This window comes from Pinus tabuliformis, chromosome 5_2 (assembly GCF_031772625.1).
Source record: "Pinus tabuliformis cultivar Carrire ecotype Pingquan chromosome 5_2, CPIR1, whole genome shotgun sequence".
NCBI classification, from domain to species: Eukaryota; Viridiplantae; Streptophyta; class Pinopsida; order Pinales; family Pinaceae; genus Pinus; species Pinus tabuliformis.
This window is the reverse complement of record NC_142306.1, coordinates 628,456,763-628,479,687: the sequence shown is the minus strand read 5'-3', so window position 1 is coordinate 628,479,687 and position 22,925 is coordinate 628,456,763. Positions and strand designations below refer to the sequence as shown.

General features: G+C 41.4%; 1 pseudogene; it reads left to right on the top strand.

Annotated features, from left to right (window-relative positions):
* Positions 1-29: 29 nt before the first annotated feature.
* Positions 30-22,925, top strand: part of LOC149160610 (protein CHROMATIN REMODELING 20-like) — a 52,629-nt pseudogene continuing 29,733 nt past the window's right edge.

Here is a 22,925-nt window from a genome sequence, read left to right as displayed (position 1 = left end):
GTAAACATTACATAATTAAATTGGTATCAATGTCCTCCGATCTGGGTACAAGCCAGCTGGGGATCTGCATGGGGATAGCAGACATGTTTAATCGAATTAATGTAAGAACCAGTGGGTGGCCTCTCCCATGCCCTCACATGAACCATCAACTTAATGCAACGAACGAAAACACTTCACAGCGGATCGACGACGCAAGGTTTGGCAACACCTTAAATCTCCAGGTGGTGGGAGTCAAGGAATACATGCAACCATCTCTTTGACATTCAATTTGGTGTTATAGATATCTTAGGAGGTTTGAGAAAATAGTGTTATGGTTTTTGGAGCATGGAGCACGCGCAGGAAATTATTTTGTGGTTTGTCTTGGCTCGCGGATGTCACAATTGGTCTGGTATGTTCTTATGCTTATCCTTTTCCCTAGGTTGGGGGCTAACATTAGTTATCTGCCTTATGTTTGAAGGGGAAAAGGAAAAATGGTGAATTGGAAAGTTTCTGTGATAGCGTGTACTGGTTTCCTCAACTATGTTATGTCAATCTCCATCTTTTTTGGCACTTTGTTATCTCATATGGGAATGTTTCGCTCATTCTGTTTCTTAATTACTCTGTTTACTCTACATGTTGAATGTGAGCTCCATAATTCTCAGTTTGAGTTTAATTCGAAAACCCTGAGGAAAGAAAGGGTAAAGGAATATAGGCTAGGCCGGGTCTGTGGAATCTAGGCTAAGGAGTGCAGGGGGGCAATGTTAATAATCTAAAGGTGCCCCACACTTTGGGCTGGTTCATGTTTTCCTCTAAGAATTGGTTCAGGCTGTCGATTCATGGTGGGTGCAGTGCAAAACGACGATGCCTATGTTCCTCGGTCCTCCTATTAATTCTAAGTATAGCTTTGATTATTTTTTTCTTTTATGTCCTCATGTTAATCCAGGTCCACCTAAGTTGCCTCTCCCTTCGGCCTCTGTGCAATGTTTTGGGTCTCGGGCGCGGGTAGGTTCGACTAAGTTAACGAAGGGCAGTCTGACATCGCCCATCATGGTGAAGATCCTGGCTAGTGTTGGTGCCTCTTGGCACAGAGGTCGTTGATATAAAAATCTGGGTGGTAAGGGTAAAGAAAGAAGCTCGACCTCTGGAAAGCCCCCATGCCAACGTGGCAGAAAATTTAGATGCACAGATCTTGCAAAACGTTGTACAGGCCTATTACAAGGGGACTCCAACCCACGTGAAGCAACTGATCTCGACCTAGGAGGCAGAACTAAACCAAAAGGCTGAGATATTGTTGTCATGAGAGGAGTGGAGTGACCTAATCCTTGACCCTAGTCTAACCCATGGTCGCCTCACTCTGTATAAATAATTTTTCACCTTTTCTTGCTCATGAAAAGAATTGTTTCCAAAGCGATGGCTTCCTCTCTAACAATTTCTACGAATACAGATCCTAGTTTCAATGACACTCAGAAAGAACTTTAGTTGATTCAACTCCAGATTCAACACCAAAATGTTGGCCTCAATTGCATTGAGCGCCACATTCCTTGTTTTCCTCAATCAAAACTTGCCAGGCTCAAGCGCAAAAGATCTCACTCTCATGGAATCATGAGATGACTATATGATAGAAGGTTATTCTCTGTTATCATTTTTTATTATGTTTTGATGTATATGTCGCGTAGCATTTATGTTTATGGTTTTATGGTTAGTAGATGGTTTCCAAACTATAAGTCCTATAAGGCTTTGGTAGATGGAGTCAGACTATTTATGTTTTGGATGGCGTATAATGCGGTTCAGTGGCCAACAAACCTAGTTTCCCATTAGGTAGGTTGAGGCCACCGAACGTTTCTTATGATTAAAACTTGCCCAATTATTGAAATGAATGATTGAATAGGTACTACCAAGCTTAGAAAATAAATGGTATCAATGTAGAAAAAGGGATGGGGTTTAATTCCTCGTCGATGGGAGCTAGGAGTGTAGAGCTAGTTGCTCCTCTCATGCTAAAAGTTTTTTTGCACATATCTTAACATTTTTAGCAAATCATTCTTGATTATGTACCAACAAGCTTGGTATAAATGAACTAAGAGTTTGTTTGGTATTAACACTTTGCTTCATTCCGTCTCTTATACCTTTGTTTCACTTATTTCTATGTCATTTCCATAGTTAAGCATGTGTTCTCTTGATTTATTACAAAATTTCATTTTTTATTCCTTTGCAATTTTTATTTTATTTATTTCATTAGAAAGAAAATAGTTTCAAGTAGGTAGTACAAACACATTTTTTTATTTTTGTAATGAATGCTTAGCTTCCTTTTTTAGTCTATAGCAATTTGCACATTTTTTTATTGCTTCATTGTAACGATTAGAAATTACTATTTAAAACCCAAGCTTCAAAATCCATAGTCTAAACCTCCAAGATAAACACCACCACTAACAGACAATAATGTTAAAATCTCTTTTGAACCTTATGATTGAAAAATGATAAGAGACCAATAATTATAATGTCATTATGTTGATTGGAGTAAAGAAGGGTTTTTCTTGTCTAAGTGCTAAGACTAGTAGAAGAACCTACAAGATTGCCACTTTAGTAGAATATTAATTTATTTAAATATTTCCTAAAGTAAGAATTATGAAAAATAAAAATTCCTAAGTTAACTTATGGTTTAATCTCATCTGTTGAGTGGGATATTAGGGTTGATATCTAGATTATAAGAGGAGATGAAGTGAGTTAGTGGCAAGTCAGTTGAGCTTGAGGAGAGTATGTTAGATCGGTGAAGGAAGAGTTGAAGGTTTTAGAAGATCGCAATGATATATGATTATAGAAGAAATCAAGTGAGGACCAAGCGCAGTCATACCATTTGCACATGTGTGCAGGAGAGAGGATTTGTACTCACACATGTGCACAATTTACCTTATCTACATAGAGATTTTGCAGATCTAGTGCGAAAGCAGAGGGTTGATTCATCTTGGAGGATCAATTGTTCTTGTGATAAAACAAATATTTATCCCTTGTTGTAATTATCAAAAGAATTTTTTTGTTGAAAAAAGAATAATAAAAGATACAATGTTGCAATTTTTCCCTCAATTTGGGGTTTCTTGGGTATATCTTGTGTTCTATGTGTTGATTTTCTTGTCTTCTGATTTATTTTTCCCGTGTGCATATTAAGTTATAAAACTCATTGTATTTGTGATTTACGTTTCCTGAATATCAATTCTTTAAGTTTTTATGTTTTTACACATAGAAATTGCATATCATTTTACTATGTTTTAAGGAAATCTAACACATTCGAGGGGAATCTTCCTTTTGCAATGAATACAATGTATAAGACAATATTTTATGATCCTAGTATTATGTCTCCTTAGTGTATATAGTGATAAAGGCTACAATTACAACAAAAAGTTACCATGTTAGGTTTTAGCATAAAAAAAAAATACATCAATAGAAATGTAATTAGTCAATATTGTTGGGTGTGGAGCCTGATTATCTTATTTATTCAAAGGTATTTCTTCATTATACACCAGTTCGTAATGGTTTTGCAGATGGTGTGTGTTCCTAAGGATAGAAGCCTACATTCACCTCTATGTGTGCCCACTGCTTCCTTTCCCCTTCTTTATTCCTTCCTTCCTATAAACCAAACAATAAAGGTGGACTTAGCTTAAGTCCAATCCAATTGATCTTCAATCTTTGCATGGCCCCTTTATACAAAGGTGTTCTATCCAATGTGTTCCTCAACATTTCATGAGAGTGATACTCCCTGATCTAGAGACTGTGTGGCAACGTATTCCATCTTCTCTAACATGCGTATTTGCTCTTTGTCTTGAATAGCCTAAGAGTGTCCTCAAAGTGGGAGATGACCCGCAGTTGAGTGGCAAGGTATCTAGGTGCTAGCTTAGCATCATTGGAAATGATGTTGTGAGTGTCGATTACAGCCATGGAACTTATCTGCTCTGCCCTAATGTAGAGGGGTCCTTTTTCTTCTTTGTCCCTCACCTCTTCAGCTCTGGTCTCCTCATGTGCCATCCAATATGCAAGGACCATCAGCTGCAAGTCTCCTAATTTTTCATTGGGATCCCAAACACTCATGTCAGTTAAGGTGAGGTTGTGCACATAGAATTCAGCTAATTTTTCTTTGTCTTCGATGGTACTCTTGTCACACAACTTAATGAACTTATTGTATTTCTTGAATGGCATGGACCCATGTTGTGCTAATGTCTTCATCTGGAACTGCATCCATTGGTCTTTGAGGAAAAGTGCATAGGATCTGGATGGAATTATGGATTGTAGTGCCTCCATGGAGAGGCTTGGCATTGTGGCCAATTGGGTTTCCTTCTTTTACAATTTCTTCCTCAATAATATATTTTCTTCCTGCAACTGTGTTCTCATTGTGTGCTCTCTATCCCTTAATGCACTCAACTCCTTGCCCATTTCTAGGGGATTTTCTTCCATAAGGACCACATCCTCCACCTTCCTGGATTTGGCAATCTGCATCCCTCTATGTGTCCATCCTCTTTCTACTTCAAGGTCAAAGGAGAGAGGGACTGCAAATTTTTGTGGTATCAATCTGCCTCCTTCAATGAACTTGTAATAGGAGCTCAAATTGTGCTGCCGACTAGGATCCTGTAGCTCTAGAAGATCCTTTTCAAATTTTCTTGGAGAAGTTGCCTCTTTCCCTTCTTTCTGCCCCTTCTGATCTTCCTGTAGAGTTTGCTTCTCTTATTCCTCATCTGCTTCTGCCTCTTCTCCTTCATCCACCTCTGCCTCTTTCCCTTCTTTATGCCCCTTCTGATCTTCCTGTAGCATTTTCTGCTCTTATTACTCTTCTGCTTCTGCCTCCTCTCCTTCTTTTGCCTCTGCCTCTTCCCCTTTAGCACTAGAGATTGGGGTCTCACCAAATACAAGGAATTGAGTGTCAAGGAAGCATTCTCTATCCATATCCCTGAATGTGGACCAAAGGATAGGAACCTTTAATTTATTCAAATCATATTCCACTATTAGTTTGATGAGGCCATGGTGGCCTAACTGTTGTTGCTTTCCCTCTTTCATCTTCTGGCTCATGTCCATGATGGATTGTAGGAGTCCAAATAAGGCACACTGAGTCTTTGGGATATGGGAAATCCTTCTTGAAATCTCAACTCATGGAGTAGTCTGAACTAATAGCCATAGACTACACTCAGTCTTCCTTCACAAAAGATGAACTTAAGTATGTGGTAGGCCACCTCATCCCAAGGATAGGGTAGGCTCTACCTTATGACTCCATTTTTATCTTCAATTGATTTGTCATCAACAATGAAGAAATTCTTCTTAGCAATGGCACTGCTAGACTTGTCTTATTTTCTCCATTGGACCCCTAGGGGAAGGGTTGTCACCCTTCTAATCAGCCTAGGATTGATAGTAATGGATAAACCCCTCACCACGATGGTGGCACTGGCTCTTGTCTGGGAGTTTAGGGCCATGGAAAATTCATAAGTGATATCATCACCATATCCCTCTAGCAGCTCGGAAACCTAACCACTAATGCCATCTGAAAATATCTACTACAGGGGGGTGAAGGTGAATTATCTTAGTATATGTAGGCTCTCTCCTATTAAATCCCCCTCCCATCCTATTTCAACTAGGTGTAGGAGGGTTTCTTCCTATGATAGCTCCGATATGAATTCAAAGGGAACAGAGGGTTGAAATCTCTAATTGATGACAATTATGTATATCCCCTCTAGCGAGAAAACTCTTTTAATGCACAAGATGATTGTTATTACTAAGAGAGTTCAAGGTGCACTAGCATGTAAATAATGGATAGAAGAATGAGAGGGACCACTTAATTTTCACCATAAGGCCTGATATAATGATAATTGGAGACGAAAGCAACCATTAGTAGCATTCTTTCACCCTTGGAGGCTTCCAGTAGCAATTTTGTTTGCTTCCTGTAGATCCCTCCTCTGGGAATGATAGGGTAGGGTATGGATCCTCTCGATAGCTTCCCAGGCTCATCCTTACCTTAACTGATTTTGAAATGAGTGAAGTTGAAAGAGAGTTTGAGCTTTGGTACGTTATATGTTATTTTTGGCTAAGGCTCAAAGCATTGTGATGACTTGGCAGAAGTACGAGTTTTCCTCATTTGAACTATTGGCCCACTTGGAGTTATCATTCTCTCGTCCCTCGTAATCAACACCCACTCCATATTAGCTAATCTTAACTGAAGTGACACTCCTACATTGCATGATGACTAATAAATCCCTTTTCGATCACTAACCGAGGGTGGCCAAGTTAACTGGCCACCTCCAGCTTATAAAAATACCTAACCTCAACATTCACACATTTTTCATTATTTTACACCTAGGGAGGAGCTTCGAGGTTACCTTACTTGTGCTTACCTTGTTCTTGATCAATGGATGTTGGAGTGCTAGATCTTTGTGCTGCTACTTAGGGATTTACCTTGCTATCTTTTTTTTTGCTCTTATGTATGCTTTCTTTGCTCTTGTGTATTTGATTGTTGGTGGTATTCATGTGTACAGGTTCTTTGCTAGCATCTCAGGTACTATCTATGTTGTTGTAGAGTCTTGCTTGGAGTGACAGGGTGCTTCAGAATGATGGTATCATCCCCTCAACTTGATGGGAAGAAAAAACTAGGTTTTAGGTTTATTGCAATAGTGGCACAGACTATTACAGGAAATCATGTAGCACCCCTTTTTTCTTTTTTCAATGGCTTCCAACTTGAGGGGAGTGATGAGAAAGAGCGTAGGGGGTTGGAGGATGGTGTTAGGGTCCTGATGAAGAAGTGAAGGGTTGTGGAAATGGAGGGAATGTCCTCTGTGTTGTTTTTAGAATTTTGTTTTTAGGTTTTATTTTGAAAGATAGTGATGCTTGTGAATTAGGGATGCATGGAGGATGGGTTAGTTGTGGATCAAGGCGTGAGGACCCTAATTAACCATGGATAGCTCATGGATGCTGATTTTCCCTATCAGATCCTCTTCCTGTATAATTTCAAGAATTTATTGTATTGCTACAGGATCTTCCTGTATCAGTTATAGGACATCGTGTAGCAATCCAACAAGGGCTTGAAAATGGGCTTTTGAGCCCCTAGAATGGGTGAGAGTGGTGAGGACATGGATTTCATGGAAGTTATGGAGTGGATGGAGGGAAAAATTGAAAGTAACTTGAGCATGCTATCCCTTCAACTTTGCAATTTACCACTGCCCTCAAAACCTGCAAAATGACAGAAATTATTAATGGAGGGGTTGTAGATCCCTGTCATGGCATTCTCCTTTGTTTTTTCTCTTTTTCATTTTTTTTTTGGGACACAGAAACTAGCTCATGAGAGGTTTTCAACCTACATGTCTGCCTTGGGTACCTCAAGGGAGGTTTTCAACCATGGATCTTTTTTTTTCTTTTTTCACTCCTGGGTTGCCTCAAGGAGTTTTTCAACTTAAGATTTGGTCTCAGATGCCTCATGGAGGTTTTCGTCCAATCCTTTTGTTGTTTTTTCTTTTTCCTTTTCACAAAAACAAATACTATCTTGCCATGTTGTGACGTGGAAGCTAGGACACTTCCAATCACATTCACTTCTCTGCTGATGGTGCTGATGAACTCTTCTTTAGACATAGTCTTTCTATAAACTTTCAATCTATAGCCATGGACAAGAAATGGAATCCCTTCCTCATCAATGGTCCTGATTTGAATAGCTCCATTTTCATCGAATTTCTCTATCAAGTATGGGCCTAATCACCTTGTCATCCATTTTCCTTTAAATTCATTGAATGTAGATTCATATAGTAGGACCCAATCCCCTTCCTAACAAACCTTGTCCTTGATGTTCCTATCATGCCAGACCTTCCTTTATAATTAGATAACTTCAGTGTGTAGGAGGGCTTGCATTTTGAAATCATCCAAGCCATTCAACTGAAGCAACCTCTATTGTTGTGCCTTTATAACATCTAAATAAAATTGTGCTTCCATTCTCAAGGCATTGTACTCAAACTCAATCGAGAGAAGAGCCTTCTTTCCATAGACCAAGTCATAAGGGTAAAACCAGTAGTTGTCTTCCAATTTGTATTATAGGCCCAAGTGGTCTCCACCAATCTATCTGCCTAATCTTTTCCATTGTTGCTCACAACCTTGGTGAGGATGCCTTGTAATGCCCTATTGGTGACCTCTACTTGTCCATTGTCCTAAGGATGATATGAAGTATATTTTTTGTGCTTGATATGATGTTGCCTTAACAAATTCTCGATCATATGTGATGTGAATTGAGCTCCTTGATTGGTGACTAGCTCTCTAGGGTACCCAAATTTGTAGAACACATTATCCTTAAGAACTCAACCACTTTCTCCTCTGTTGCTATCTTGATAGCCTTGTCTCATCCCACTTTATCAAATAATCAGTCCATACATTGGTGTACTTTTTTTTCCCTAATTGTGGATCAATTGGCCTAATGAAATCCATGCCCCAATTATCAAATGGCTCTAAAGACACCTGAGGTTGCAATGACATTTCGTCATTGGGAGTAGGTTTCCCCATCCTCTGGCATTGATCACATCAACTTGTGTATCTTCCTGCATCTTGTTCGAGAGTAGGCCAATAGTATCTAGCTTGTAGAACCTTGAAAGTTGTCATATTGGAAGCAAAGTGACCTCCACAAGGCCCATCATGATGGCTGAGAGGATGTCAAATAATTCCTCTTCCCTCACACATCTCCTCAATATTTTATCTTGTCCCAGCTTGAAGAGACTTCCCTCAATCCAAGTGAAAGGGGCACTCTTCCTTACAGTTATGCTCTTCTCCCTAGATGGTATATTTGGAGGGGACTCTGCAACAACTAGGTAGTTGGCTATGTCAGGAAACTACAGAGGGAGAACTGAAATATAAAATAAGTGATCATATGGCAGCTGATCATCAACCATCCCTTCCTCATCTGTAGGAAAAGCAATTCTACACAAAAAATATGCAAATACATTTTCTTTACCTTGCTTATCAACGATAGTTAAATCAAATTGTTGTAATAGAAGAAACCATCTAATAATTCTAGCATTCAAATCAGGCTTGTTCATTAAGTACTTGATAGTTGCATGGTCAGTATGCACAAAATTTTGATATCGAGTGATGTAGTGTTTGAACTTGTTCAAAGGGTGGACAACAGCTAGGAGTTCCTTCTCAGTCATTGTTTAATTTAATTTAGCCTTAGAAAAATTTTTGCTAATGAAGTAAATGGCATAAGGAAACTTGTCATCTATCTAGCCTACAGTTTCTCCTACAACTTTGTCATACGCATTAGCATGGATGTGAAAACGAATAGCCCAATTTGGGATTCTAAGTATGGGTGCAATAGTTAATTTGTCTTTCAAGATCTCTACGGCCTCTTGGAAACTATTTGACCAGCAAAATTCAAAGTCCTTGGCCAGAAATCTAAACAATGGTGAGTTTACTTTGCTAGAGTCTTTCATAAAACTCCTATAATATCTAGCTAAGCCTAAGAATCTCCTAACATCCCTCTTATTTTGAGGAGTAGGGACCCTTTTTATGATGGCAATTTTGTTTGGGTCCACTTGTATTCTCTATTGCGATAATTAATGGCCAAGGACAGTCCCTGCATTCATAAAGAATTCACACTTCTCAAGACTAAGAAAGAGGTTCATTTCAATGCTCTTATTTAGGAATTTACCAAAGTTAGAGAGAGCCTCTAGGAAATCACACCTATAGGGAGTGAAATCATCCATGTAGATCTCTACATAGTCATGGACTAGCTCAACAAAGATGCTCATAACTTCCCTTTGAAAAGTGGCAGCGGGATTATATAATCCGAAAGGAAGGACCCTATAAGGAAAGGTACCCCAAGGAAAGGTGAATGTAGTCTTATCTTGGTCCTCTAGGTTGATTTGGATCTGATTGTAACCACTGAATCCATCCAGGAAAGAGAAGAAATTCTTGCCTACAAGACCATCCAAGACTTGATCAATGAAAGGTAAATGGAAATGTTATTTTTTAGTGGCTTTGTTTGGCTCTCTATAATCCACACAGATCCTCCACTTTCCATTCTTCTTTGGGATCAAAACTAGAGGGGACACCCACTCACTATCTGAGATGGGGTAGATGAACCCCGCATCCAAAAAAAATTTCAACTCTTCTTTCACTATGTAATTGAGAGTTTGGTCCATTATCCTCTGAGGTTTGCACATAGGTTTTCATCCTTCCTTGATGTTGATGTGATGAGTACACACCGAAGGATGCACTTCTTTCATTTCTTTATAGTTACATGAAAAGGCATCTAAGTGTTCTCTCAGCATTTTGCACAACTTCTCTTCTTGGATGGCTCAGAGAAGGGGGTTGATCTTCAAGGTTTTAAATAGACCAAATTCTACCATTTTGACATGTGCAGGACTTGGGTACACTAGGAATAACTCAGTCCAATCATTCCCCTTAGATTCCTTCACAAGCTCATTAAGATGCATGGTGTTGGGGGGCTAGTTTTGGAGGATTTGGTCAATGAGGTCATCTTCATCAGGTTTCCCCCACCCTACAATAGCATCTAGGGTACAGATTGGATGGTATGTGGTATCATACACTTCATCTTCCTCCTCCTCTTCCAGCCATAGGGGTAAGTCATGCTCCAGGGATGGTTGAGCATGAAGGTATAATACCAATTGTTTGGAAAAATTCCTATTCTTAATGGTCATGTTCCCAGGTCTGCAACTTATGTAAGCATCAACAGTGGTTCACCATGGTCTTTAAAGGATGAGAGGATAGCCATTGAATTTGGTCTCAAGCTAGAGAACTAGGAAGTCAGCAAGATACTCCTAGGAATCAATAGAGACCATTACATCCTCAACAACTCCCTCAGGAGCCATTGTAGACCTATCTGCAAGTTTCAGCACTGTGGTGGTCTTTCTCAAAGATCCTTAGAGGTTTAGTTTGAGCATGGTTTCCTTAGTCGTCACATTTATGGACACCCCAATATCAATCAAGGTGTGGGGGACAATGATTCCATAAATGTGCACATCTACCAGAGGACTTCTAGGGTCTAGATACTTTGGGAAAATCACTCTCCCTAGCATTAGATTAGACAATTGACCAATGGCATTGATGGCAGGGGTTATTTCCTTCTCCTCCCAGGATATTTGAAGCATTTCTCTTATGTAAGATTATTGTAGATGGAAACATCCTTGATAACATGGAGGAGTGGGATTTTAACACACATTGGTTTTCAATTCTCCCATAAGTTTAGTCTATTCTAGGGTGTGCTGGTTAGGATGGATCAATCTTTTAGGAAAAGGAGGTGGATTTTCTTGAGGGACACTCTCTTCCTTTTCCTCTTCAAACTCCTCAGGTGGATATGGAGGTTGGTTATCTGGGAGCACCCTTCCTGACCTGAGGTTGATTTCTTGAATCTCCACAACATAGGTAGGGTAAGTTGTCTCTCCACTATAGAACTGTTGTGTCTACTTGTTGCTCAGGTTCATATTTGGCTGAGTGGGCATCTGAGGTTGCTTGGGTGGAATAGGATGAATGAGTTGTGGTTTAGGTGGAGAAGGAGGCAATAAAGTAGGAGGTTGGTTGAATTGATGCCTCCAACCTTGTGATGGGTTATTCCACTGAGGATGTGTAGAAGCATATGGCTGAAATGTTTGATTAGCAGTTTGGGGAGGATACTAAGGTGCATAAGGCCAAGGAGAAGGTGTGGACCATGAAGGATGAGTAAGAGAATACCAAGGGGGAATAGGTGCATTCTGGTTGGGATGGTAATAGGAATAGGATGCACCTTGCATGCCCTATTGGTATGGTCAAGGTCCTTGAGGCCTCCTTTGATTGATGTAACAGAGTTGTTCAACCCCACCTTCTACCCCTTGGTATACATATTTCAATCTAGGAAAAGAAGGACACTTATCTGTGGAATGGTTTTCCTCACAGACCGAGCATACCTCTATAACATTTAATGGGCATTCATTCATGGGGTGCCTTCTAGTGCATTTAGGGAAAAAGATAGCTAAGGCTATCTTTGCTTTCTCTGGTCTCCTCTTGATTTGCATGGTGTCCATTTGAAGAGAAAATGCATGTAACATTTCACTTTTAAAGTCCTCCAACATGTTTCCAATTTCATTCTTGTTAGATGTGGTGGAGGAAGAGGAATTGGCCAAAGCTTGACTAGACCTACCCTTCTTCCTAGCAGCCCTAGAATGGTTTTTGAATACTTTCTTGATGTTGTCATAGGGCAGCTAATAAATTTCCCCTCTAGACAACATGTTTAAGGTTTCCAGTATGTCCTCGCTGATTCCTCTAAGAAGGACTAACTTCAGTGATTCAGGATCAAGAGTGCATTTGGCCCTTTTACAGATAAGCTGGAACATTTTCTCATAGTCTTCTAGGGATTCATCTAGTCCAAGATTCATTCTAAATATTTCCTCTTCGGTTTATTTGGACCTACAATAGTCCTTGTACTTGTTTTTAAAGGATTGTTGCATTTGAGCCAAGGTAGTGATGCTATCCCCAGGTAGACCCATGAACTAGCGCAATGTTTCATCCTTGAGGATGGATGGGAACACCTTCAACTTCTATTCATCAGGGATATAATCCTAAGTTCTACAGACAACAACAAGCTCAAACAAAAAAGTATTAGGGTCCTCTGAGGTTAAGCCATGGAAGTGAGGAAGGGCAGAAGGGATTATATTTTTCATCCTAACATCTCCATTAGTCTCTCTGATGGGAAAATCACCCTCATTTCCATTTTCATCCATGGTGTAGGTATGTTGGATGGTTTCTTCTTCTTCTTCTTCTTCCCCAATAGGCTCTTCAAAGATCTCAGTTTGTTCACCTGAGGGGTCCTCTAACTCCCCTGCAGTCAAAGAGGGGAGTTGACAGTCACTGAAGAAGAGTGAAGGTTGATTATTTGATGGTGTGGGGGTATTTATCAAGAATTTACCTAAAGTTTCTCTACTCCTATGAGGCATGAAAGTTCTTTTTTCTTTTTAGGTATTTTTCCAAACCATATGCAAAACACAAAGGAAAGCAAGAATGGCATCTATCTATTGAATGAAAAAAAAAATAAAAGTATAAATTACATCTAACTAGACAGCTCCTCGGCAACGGTGCCAAAAATATGGTGAGCCCTAGTATTGCACCAAGAGTGTTGAAACTTCCAAAGGCTCTTCAACTTTACAGTATCAACCTGGGGTTTCATACAAACTTAGAGGTGACAATGCTATATACACAGTAGATGCATCATCTTACTCATTCCACCGTCAACTAGACCACTTGATCATTAGGGTTCCATACCATTCCTCTGCTAAACTGAAAGGTGTCTAACTATTGAAAGAAGAATGTAAAGGCTAGTCCTAGTGTAGAGAAATTGAATGCTTTTCAACTCAGAAATTGAATGTTGTCAACTTGTAAATGATATGAAAGGACACAAACATTATGCTAATTTGCAGAAAGGAAACTATGCCAAATTGCACTCAATCATCTAGCTATCGGGGTTGCTTGAAAATAGAATATTATTCTACCATTTCATAATTCAAGAAAGCAGGCATTGACTATCTAATTCACATTTGCTGAGTAAATAAAGTTCTATTTGCTAAATTTAGAAATGAAAGAACTAATACTATCTGATCTTGCAGGAAAGTAAAAGGAGTGAAGGGACTGGTCTAAGTGGCACTTCTGGTCATGGACTTGAAGCTGAGGGTTTAAACTACTCCTAAACTAATCTAGTCTATATTGCAGGTCAAAACAGGGCTAAAATAGGCTGTGACAGGTGTGCTATAGGATGTTGTTACAAGATTCCTAGGATGTCCTCAAAAGCTATAGGAAGTTGGTTGAGAGGCTTTAGAGGGTAATAATGGTGATGTGAAGTGTTGTAAGGTTGTATGTATATTGTGGGAAATGTAGGGAAGGTGATCCACACCCTTAGCCAAGCCCAATCATTCAAGAATGTTGGATTTGGGCTAAGATGGCTACTCATGGTGACTGAAAAAGAAAGATTTAGAACATGGATTGACATGCATAAAAATAAGGTGGAGAAGACCTAAATGGAGTTGGTGAAAGGGTTCCCTACCTATAGATCCAACAACCCTGCAATAACACATGCACTTGTTTCTCTTTTCATTTGCAAATTATTAGAAGTCAATGTGCAAAAGATGAGTTGAAGTTGGAAAAGGTTATCTAACTAATACTAAGAACTTGATCTATGAAATGAACTACCCCCTAAGCTACAAAAATCATGAGAAGAAAAACAACAAATGTAAATATTTCCAAGAAGTCATAAACAAATATCTAGCTAATGCCAAAACTTTATCAATGCAATGAACAGGAAATCACACTCTATTTTTGGGTTGTGATAGTGGGGTCCTCTAATCATGATCCCATGAGGGAGATGAGGTAGGGGTTGATGAGCCCCAATTTTTGGTACAATTTGGGCTCATATTGGCCTACTTACCTTGTTCAACCATTCATCTTTTATCACTTATGCATTCATTTCTTAGTATATTCGTGTTGTTTGTAGGAAGAAGGGCAGGCATTATATCTATGTGGCTAATGCATGATGATTTCAGGTTCTTGGCATTAAAGAGAGCAAAAGACCACGCAAAAGGAGACAAGGAGACAACAAAGGTGACATTGCGGGTTCATAGGGAGGTTGTCCACAGTCTTGATGACCCTCCTCGTGATTTTCACCTTAACTCCAAGCTCTAACAGCTCTCCCCACCGAGCTTAAAGGCAGCCAACACGTTCTACAGGATCAGCAGTTTTACAGCAGTTTGACTTTCAGTTGGACAGCCAAGCTCCACGAATCAAGGAAGCCAGCTTGATCTTCATTTTGTATAAATATGAAGGCCGTAGCCTTTGTTAGGAGCTTTTTGAACTTTTGTTCTGGTATTGTAATTTCTGAGCACAGCTCGGTGTTTGTTTTTGTAAGCCAGTTTTGGCATGACATTAGACTTTTGATTATGAATAAAGGCAAGCAGATTTGGATCTAATTCTGAGCTTTTAAGGGAGCTATAGCTCTCAGGTTAGGGCCCAACCTGAGAGCAATAGATCTCCTCTTCTTGTAGTGTTATTTACCTTTCTTTCCAGCACTTTGTTTCTTTGTTTGGATATGCATTTCAAGAACACAGTCTGCTGATTTGATTTATTTAATAAGGTTGAGTAGGATTAGCTTATGGTTAATTTACTTTCAGTTGCTTAGATTAGGATAGGAGGTTTGTAATTCACTGGAGCTCCAAGAAAAGGTTGTTAGTGCCTTCACTGCCATCTCTGTTTAGAGATTGGGGTGCAGTCTATACCAACCACCAAAAAAACGCAGTCTTTTTCTACTTTTATGCAAGCTGCAACACAGTTGTTTTAATCGTGGATCCTTCCATGCATTTTGCGCTTGAGCCATACTTCGTCATTACAATTCCATGCACGACTTTTCTTCATGATTTACATTGTTGTTCATTGGTTCAATAGCACAGGTAGCACTGGTTAATGGATTCTCGTTTTTGGTACAAGACATAAGAAATTTGTTTTATCTACACTGCTCCGTATCATTCCACTTCCTTCTTCTTCTTCTTACCCATGCCTAAAGCCACCTACCCGACCTCTGTTCAGCTCGTTTACCTTCCAACTCTTCCATTGCCCACGTAGCTTCATCTTTTTGACCTTTCGTTGTTTCCATCCTTCTATTCACCAACCAACTCCGTGCACTCTCTCTCCATCTTATTTCTCTGTCCCTGAGCCATCACAAGCTCCATCTCCACCTTACCTATCCACCCATACCGCTCCATCACTTCACCATCACACAAAACTTCCACTTACAGCACATCCTCTAGAAGGTAGCAGACTTCCTGTAGAATTCCTTAGTTTCCTGTAGGATCCCCTGCAGACATCTTGTAGAAGCCTGCAAACTTGGTTGCCGAGCATCCGAACATTGTAGACCTCTGTGGACTAATGCTAGGGACCCTCTGGGACCTCTCCTAGCCCTCCTGACCTTTCCCAAGCTTTCTTTCCCTTCGCACCGCCTCTACACAGCCAAACCCTAATAAGAAACAAATTCATAATCACTCCATCCACTTAAGCAAAAATACAAAAACAATGTTCTTTTTCATAGAAGTAGTTTGAGTTCATGCATTTCACATCATTAGAAGTAATGGCATCATTTGTAGACACTTGCACTCTCACTATTGCGCCATAGAGGTTAAACTAGTCATATTAGGGTTTACTAGGGTTTCCATGCTTTGGTTGGCTTTCAGTTCATTTTTGCAAAGTAGATCAATTTCCCTTGAGATAGCCTTCGTCCATCATTTAGAAAGCTTCTTCTGAGAGCATATAGAAGTTGGCTTGAGCCCTAGCGGACTTGTGCCAGCTGACCAAGTGACAGCTGCGACAAGAGCTAGTACTTGTGCATACAGCACCATCGCTTCCAAGTTTGTACGAACTACCGGGTTGATAAAATTAGAGATAGGAAGCCCCAAGAGTTGTAGCATTATTGCTACAATACTGTAGCCCACCATCTTTTTGGCGCCATTGTCGGGGAAGCGTCAGAGTATTAGTAATTGTTGCTTTTCTTCTATTTTCTTACTCTTGACTTCTTCTAAGTAGTTTATTTCATTTCCATTCTGCAAAAGTAGCATAGACATTTCCTGCTTTCATAGATTAGCCTTTCCTGATTTCGTAGATTAGCATTTCCTGCTTTCATAGATTAGCCTTTCCTGCTTTCATAGATTAGCATTTCCTGCATTCATAGATTAGTGTTTCCATTCTACAAGCGTAAACTAGCATTTCCATTCCTGCAATTTCATTTGAGCAAAGTAGATTAGTTCTTTCCTGCTTTCAGTTTAATTCTGCATCTTCATAGATTAGTTGTAGATCAATCTGTCTCAGTTTTGCAGGTACCAAAGAAAAAAAGCAAAAGCAATCAAAAAAAGAAAGTCTTTTCCATCTCATGCCTCGTAGGAACCGAGATAAATCAGGCAAATTCCTACCCAACACCCCCACCACATCACTAAGTCACCCTTCTCTCTTCTTTGGTGACAGTGATCCAGAAGAACCTATAGGTGAACATCCTGAGATATACCAAGATCCTATAGAAGAAGAGGAATTAGAGACCACTCCATCTGAAGCTATGGCTGACAATAGAAGAGAAGATGAGAGAATAGAAGGTGCCTTCCCCATCCGAGAGACCAATGGAGAGATGAAAATGAAGAACATTAGCCCCTCCGCCTTACCTCACTTCCATGGACTGACTACTGAAGATCCTGATACCTTCCTGTTTGAGTTTGCTGTCCTTTGTAGAACCTATGACTATACTGAAGATGAGCAAAAGCTGAAACTCTTCCCTTCAACTCTTAAGGATGCAGCATTACGCTGGTTCATGGGCTTACCTGGGAATAGTATCACCACTTGGGCTCAAATGAAGCAAGCTTTCAATACCAAGTACAGGGATTATTGTAGGTCTAAGGAAACCAAGGGAGAAATCTTTCGGATGACCATGGGAACTGATGAGTCCTTAGAGGATTATGAGGAGAGGTTCCAACTTAGCTATAAGCGGGCCAGGTGCACACTTGACCCTGAATCCCTCAAGTTGGTCCTGCTCCGAGGAGTCCCTGAAGACCTCTTAGATACCCTTCACATGTTAGCTGGGGGGGACATTTACCAACTGCCTTATGAGGACATCAAGACTGTGTTTAGAAACCACTCCAGGGCAGCTCGGAAACGAGGTAGAGGAAACCTCCTCTCAACTAGTGTCCCTTTCTCCAAACATGAGCTTGCAAATCAATTAGAAGATCTCAAGAGTGAGGTGAGACAGACCATTGCCATGCAGCTGGACACATTCAGGATCCAGCAGAAGAAAGAAGAAGCTGAGAGAGCCTTGGTTGTCTTCTGCCCTAGGTGCATAAGGAGACACCCTAAGAACGAATGCCCATTGCATTCGGTTGAAGTATGTTTCGTTTGTGAGGAGGACCATCCCACAAATCAGTGTCCAACCTTACCTGGGTTTAAAGCCATCTACCAAGGGACAGAAGCTCCCACTGAACCTCTCTATTACCTCAACCAAAGGAGGCCACAAGGATCTAGACCTTATCAGCAGGGGATGCAAGGGGCACCTCAAGCTTATTACAGCCCCAACCAATCGACTCCTATGCCTTCCTGGGGTCCCCCTGCTCATCCTTCCTGGTCCATGCCTCCTCCATGGTCTTATCCACCTTAGTACCCTACTCAACCTACTTCTCATTCATATCATTCACATGCCCAGCCACAGCCTCAGTGGAATGAACCTCAGTCGGGGTGGAGGCCCCAGTACAATACTCCTCCCGCCATTTTGCCTCCACCACCAGTTCAACCTCATCCATTACCTCCTGCTCCTCCAAGGAAACCTCAAATGCCTGCTCAACCGAACCCGAACCCCAACAATAGACAGGCCCAGCAGGTGTACACTGGGGAGACCTCATGCCCTACCTATGCAGTGGAGATCCAGGAGATCAATCTTCGATCTGGAAAGACTCTACCAGATCGCCAACCTCCTCCCCCAGAGGATGAGGAAGATAAACAGGAAAGTGAACCAAAGGCTATTCCACCCTTTCCTGAGAGACTAACAGCCACCACACAACCCAACCCAGAAGAGGATGAGCTTCTAGGTGAGCTCAAGCAGTTGTGTGTAAAAATACCACTTCTCCAAGCCATCAAGGATGTGCCAATATACAACAAACTGGTTAAGGAAAAGTGTTTCAAACACCCAGGCAGGCGGAAGAAAGATGCTTCAACCATCAATGTCATAGGACAACTGTCTGACCTTATGTTAGGACAAGTCATTTGCCCAAAGTACCTAGATCCTGGAAGTCCTGTAGTAGATGTCCACATCAATGGCACCATCATACCTCACACCTTGATTGATCTGGGGGCTGCCATTAATGTGATGACCAGGGATACCATGCTCAAACTCAATCTTCAGGGTTCCTTGAGGAAGACCTCGACAGTACTGCAATTAGCAGATCGCTCCACTGTGACTCCCGAAGGGATTGTGGAGGATGTCTTGGTCTCTATCGACTCTTGGGAATACCCTGTAGATTTCTTGGTTCTGCAACCCAAGGCAAAGCTTACTGGATATCCTCTCATTTTGGGAAGGCCTTGGTTAGCCACTGCAGATGCTTACATAAGTTGCCGTGCAGGAAATATGACCATCAAAAATGGTCCTATGTCCAAACAGCTAGTCCTATACCCTCCTGCCCAACCCTCCTTAGAGCATGACTTACCACTCTGGTTAGAAGAAGGAGAGGAGGACGAGGTGTACTCAGCACCTCTGTGCACCCTAGATACCACTAGAAGAGACCCCCCAACCGAGGATGACTTGATCGAGACCTTGATCCAGAATCCACCTTCCAGTGCACTATCCTTAGAGGAATTGGTGGAGGATGCCCAAGCTAGCACCTTAGTGGATCTTTGTACAACCAACCTTGTCACTCCTAGAGTCAAGAATGTGGAGTTCGGCCCTGAGAGAGCATTAAAGATCAGCTCCTCCCTATCTCCTTCCCAGGAAAAGGAGCTGTGTAGCCTGTTGGCCAGCCACCTAGATGCTTTTGCTTGGAGCTATAAGGAGATGAAAGGAGTCCATCCTTCGGTCTGTACCCATCATATATACATCAAAGAGGATTGTAAGCCAGTTAGGCAACCTCAGAGGAGAATGAATCCATCCCTTAAGGACATTGTCAAGGAAGAATTGCAAAAACGGTTGGATGTCAGATTCATTTACCCCATCTCAGATAGTGAGTGGGTGTCCCCTCTAGTGTTGGTTCCCAAGAAAAATGGGAAATGGAGAATCTGTGTGGACTACCGAGAACTAAACAAAGCTACCAAGAAAGACCATTTCCCTCTACCTTTCATAGATCAAGTGTTGGATGGACTGGCAGGAAAGAAGTTCTTCTCTTTCCTGGATGGGTTTAGCAGGTACAACCAAATCCAAATCAGCCCGGAAGACCAAGATAAGACCACCTTCACTTGTCCTTGGGGCACCTTTGCCTACCGAGTCCTTCCCTTTGGGCTATGCAATGCTCCTGCTACTTTCCAGAGAGCTGTCTTAAGCATCTTCTCGGAGCTGGTCCATGATGCAGTGGAAATCTATATGGATGACATCACTCCTTATGGGGCCAACTTTCAGGAAGCATTGTCCAATCTGGGAAAAGTCCTAACTAAATGCATTGAGATGAACTTGTCCCTTAGTCCTGAAAAATGTGAATTCCTAATGACTGAAGGGACCGTGCTAGGCCATACCATTTCTTGCCAAGGGTTGCAGGTGGATCCTAACAAAATTGCTCTCATCAAGAAGGTTCCACCTCCTCAAAAGGTAAGGGATGTTCGGAGTTTCTTTGGATTAGCAGGATATTACCAGAGATTCATTAAATATTTCAGCAAGCTAGCCTCGTCATTGTTTGGCCTGTTGGCAAAAGATGTGGAGTTTAAATGGACTGACGATTGTCAGAGGACTTTAAATGAATTGAAGGACAAGTTGGTGTCAGCCCCAATCCTGAGAGGTCCAAACTGGGCCCTACCTTTCCACATCCACACTGATGCCTCGAACAAAGCCATAGGTGCAGCTTTAGGACAAGTTGAGCAAAAACTTCCATATGCCATTTACTTTGTTAGCAAAAACTTGTCCAAAGCTGAGCTGAATTACACTGTAACCGAGAAAGAATTCTTGGCTGTGGTCCATGCACTGAACAAGTTCCGACATTATATTACTGGCTATCAAACCTTTGTACATACAGACCATGCTGCAATTAGATACTTAATGAATAAACCAGATGTGAATGCTCGTATTATTAGATGGTTACTTTTATTGCAGCAGTTTGATTTGACCATTGTTGACAAACCAGGTAAAGAGAATGTTGTTGCTGACTTTTTATCTAGATTGGATTTGTCTGCAGATGAGGATGGAACAGTGGATGACCAGATGCCCGATGAACATCTGTTTGCTATTTCAGTACTCTCTCCATGGTTTGTTGATATAGCAAACTACCTTGTTTCAGCACAGTTCCCTCCGCACCTATCTTCAAAAGAGAAGAGCAGAATCATCAGAAAAAGTGCCTCATTTACTTGGATCGGGGGCAATCTGTTCAAGCTTGGCCCCGATCAGATCTTAAGGCGTTGTGTAAGGGAGGAGGAAGTCTTTGATATCCTCCTCACTTGTCATGATGGGCCTTGTGGAGGACATTTTGTAGCAAAGAGAACTGCCTTCAAGATCCTGCAGGCAGGCTACTATTGGCCCACACTTCATCAAGATGTCAGAAGATATGTCAGCCAGTGTGACCAATGCCAAAGAATGGGGAAACCGACCCAAAGGGATGAGATGCCTCTCCAACCTCAGGTGACTCTTGAGCCATTTGAGAAGTGGGGTATGGACTTTGTGGGCCCAATCAACCCCCCTTCGAGGCAAAGGTCTTACATCATTGTGTGCACTGACTACCTGACAAAGTGGGCAGAGACCAAAGCGATCAAAGAAGCAACAGAAGAAAAGGTGGCCGAGTTCCTAAGAGAAAACATCTTCTATAAGTTTGGCTATCCAAGAGAGCTGGTCACTGATCAAGGGAGCCAGTTCACCTCCAACCTGGTTGAAGATCTACTAGCTCATCACAAGATCAAGCATAGGACTTCCACCCCCTATCACCCTCAAGCAAATGGGCAGGTGGAAGTCACTAATAGAGCATTAGAAGGGATCTTGACTAAGGTGGTGAGCAGCAGCAGAAAGGACTGGGCAGATCGCCTGGTTGAAGCCACATGGGCTTACAACACCACTTGGAAGACCACCACCGGCTTCACACCTTATGAGCTGGTCTATGGGAAGAAAGCTTTGTTGTCCATTGAGTTTGAATACAACACTTTGAGGATGGCAGCTCAGCTGGACCTAGATCTCAGCCATGCACAACAAGAAAGGCTATTGCAGCTGAATGGACTGGATGAGCACCGAATGCAGGCCCTCCTTCAATCAGAAGTGGTTCAACTTCAGAGAAAGGTGTGGCATGACCAACATCTCCATGACAAGCAATTTCAGCAGGGAGATTGGGCTTTGTTGTATGACTCCAGATACAAAGATTTCAAGGGGAAGTTGAGAACCAGATGGCTAGGGCCATATTCAGTGGAAAAATGTCATGACAATGGATCTGTTCTTATTCGGACCATTGATGAGGAAGCCATCCCCATGCTTGTCAATGGGCATCGATTGAAGATCTACAGGAAGCCTCCCTCAAGACAAGAGTTCATCAAAACTATGGAGAAGGGAGTGTTGGTCATAGAGAAGGGTTCTGCCTCTGCTTTGGGTGAAAACCTCTCTGAGGCGCCCAAGGCAGGTGGTAGGGGTGAAAACCTCATTGAGGCGCCCCTATTATCTTTAAAAAAAAAAAAGAGATTGGGAAAAGATCCTTGAGTGAAAACCTCTTTGAGGCGCTTAAGGCAGATGGCAAGGGTGAAAACCTCACTGAGGCGCCCCTGTTATCTTTCAAAAAAAAAAAAAAAAAAAGGGAGAAAAAAAAAGAAAAACAAAAGAAAAAAACAAGGTCAGCAGATTCATTATGTAAAATTGCATGCAGGTGTTCTATGGAGGAGAGGAAGCCTCTCAACTCAAAGCCAAGGGTCCTCATCATGCAGTCAGGACACCTCACCAGCACCTCCTCCAAGAATACTCATTTTCTCCAAGGTATGTGCAATTTTATTACAGCTTGAGTCTTCTACAGGAAGATGCAGAGTTTCTACAGGAAGATGCAGATTTTCTACAGGAAGGTGCAGACTCTCTACAGGAACGCAACCTTTCTACAGGAAGCTCTGTATTTCTACAGGAAACTTCCTGTAGAAGCTCAGAACGGGCCAGAATTCATTTCATGAGGAGATCTAATGGCTAAGGATCGGTTTGGACGCATGCAAGCCACTGTTGTCACCCTTGCACATTGTTGTTATCTTGTTCCACCATCCTTGTCGACATGCAACAAGCTACCTGCACCAGCAAAGCAGAT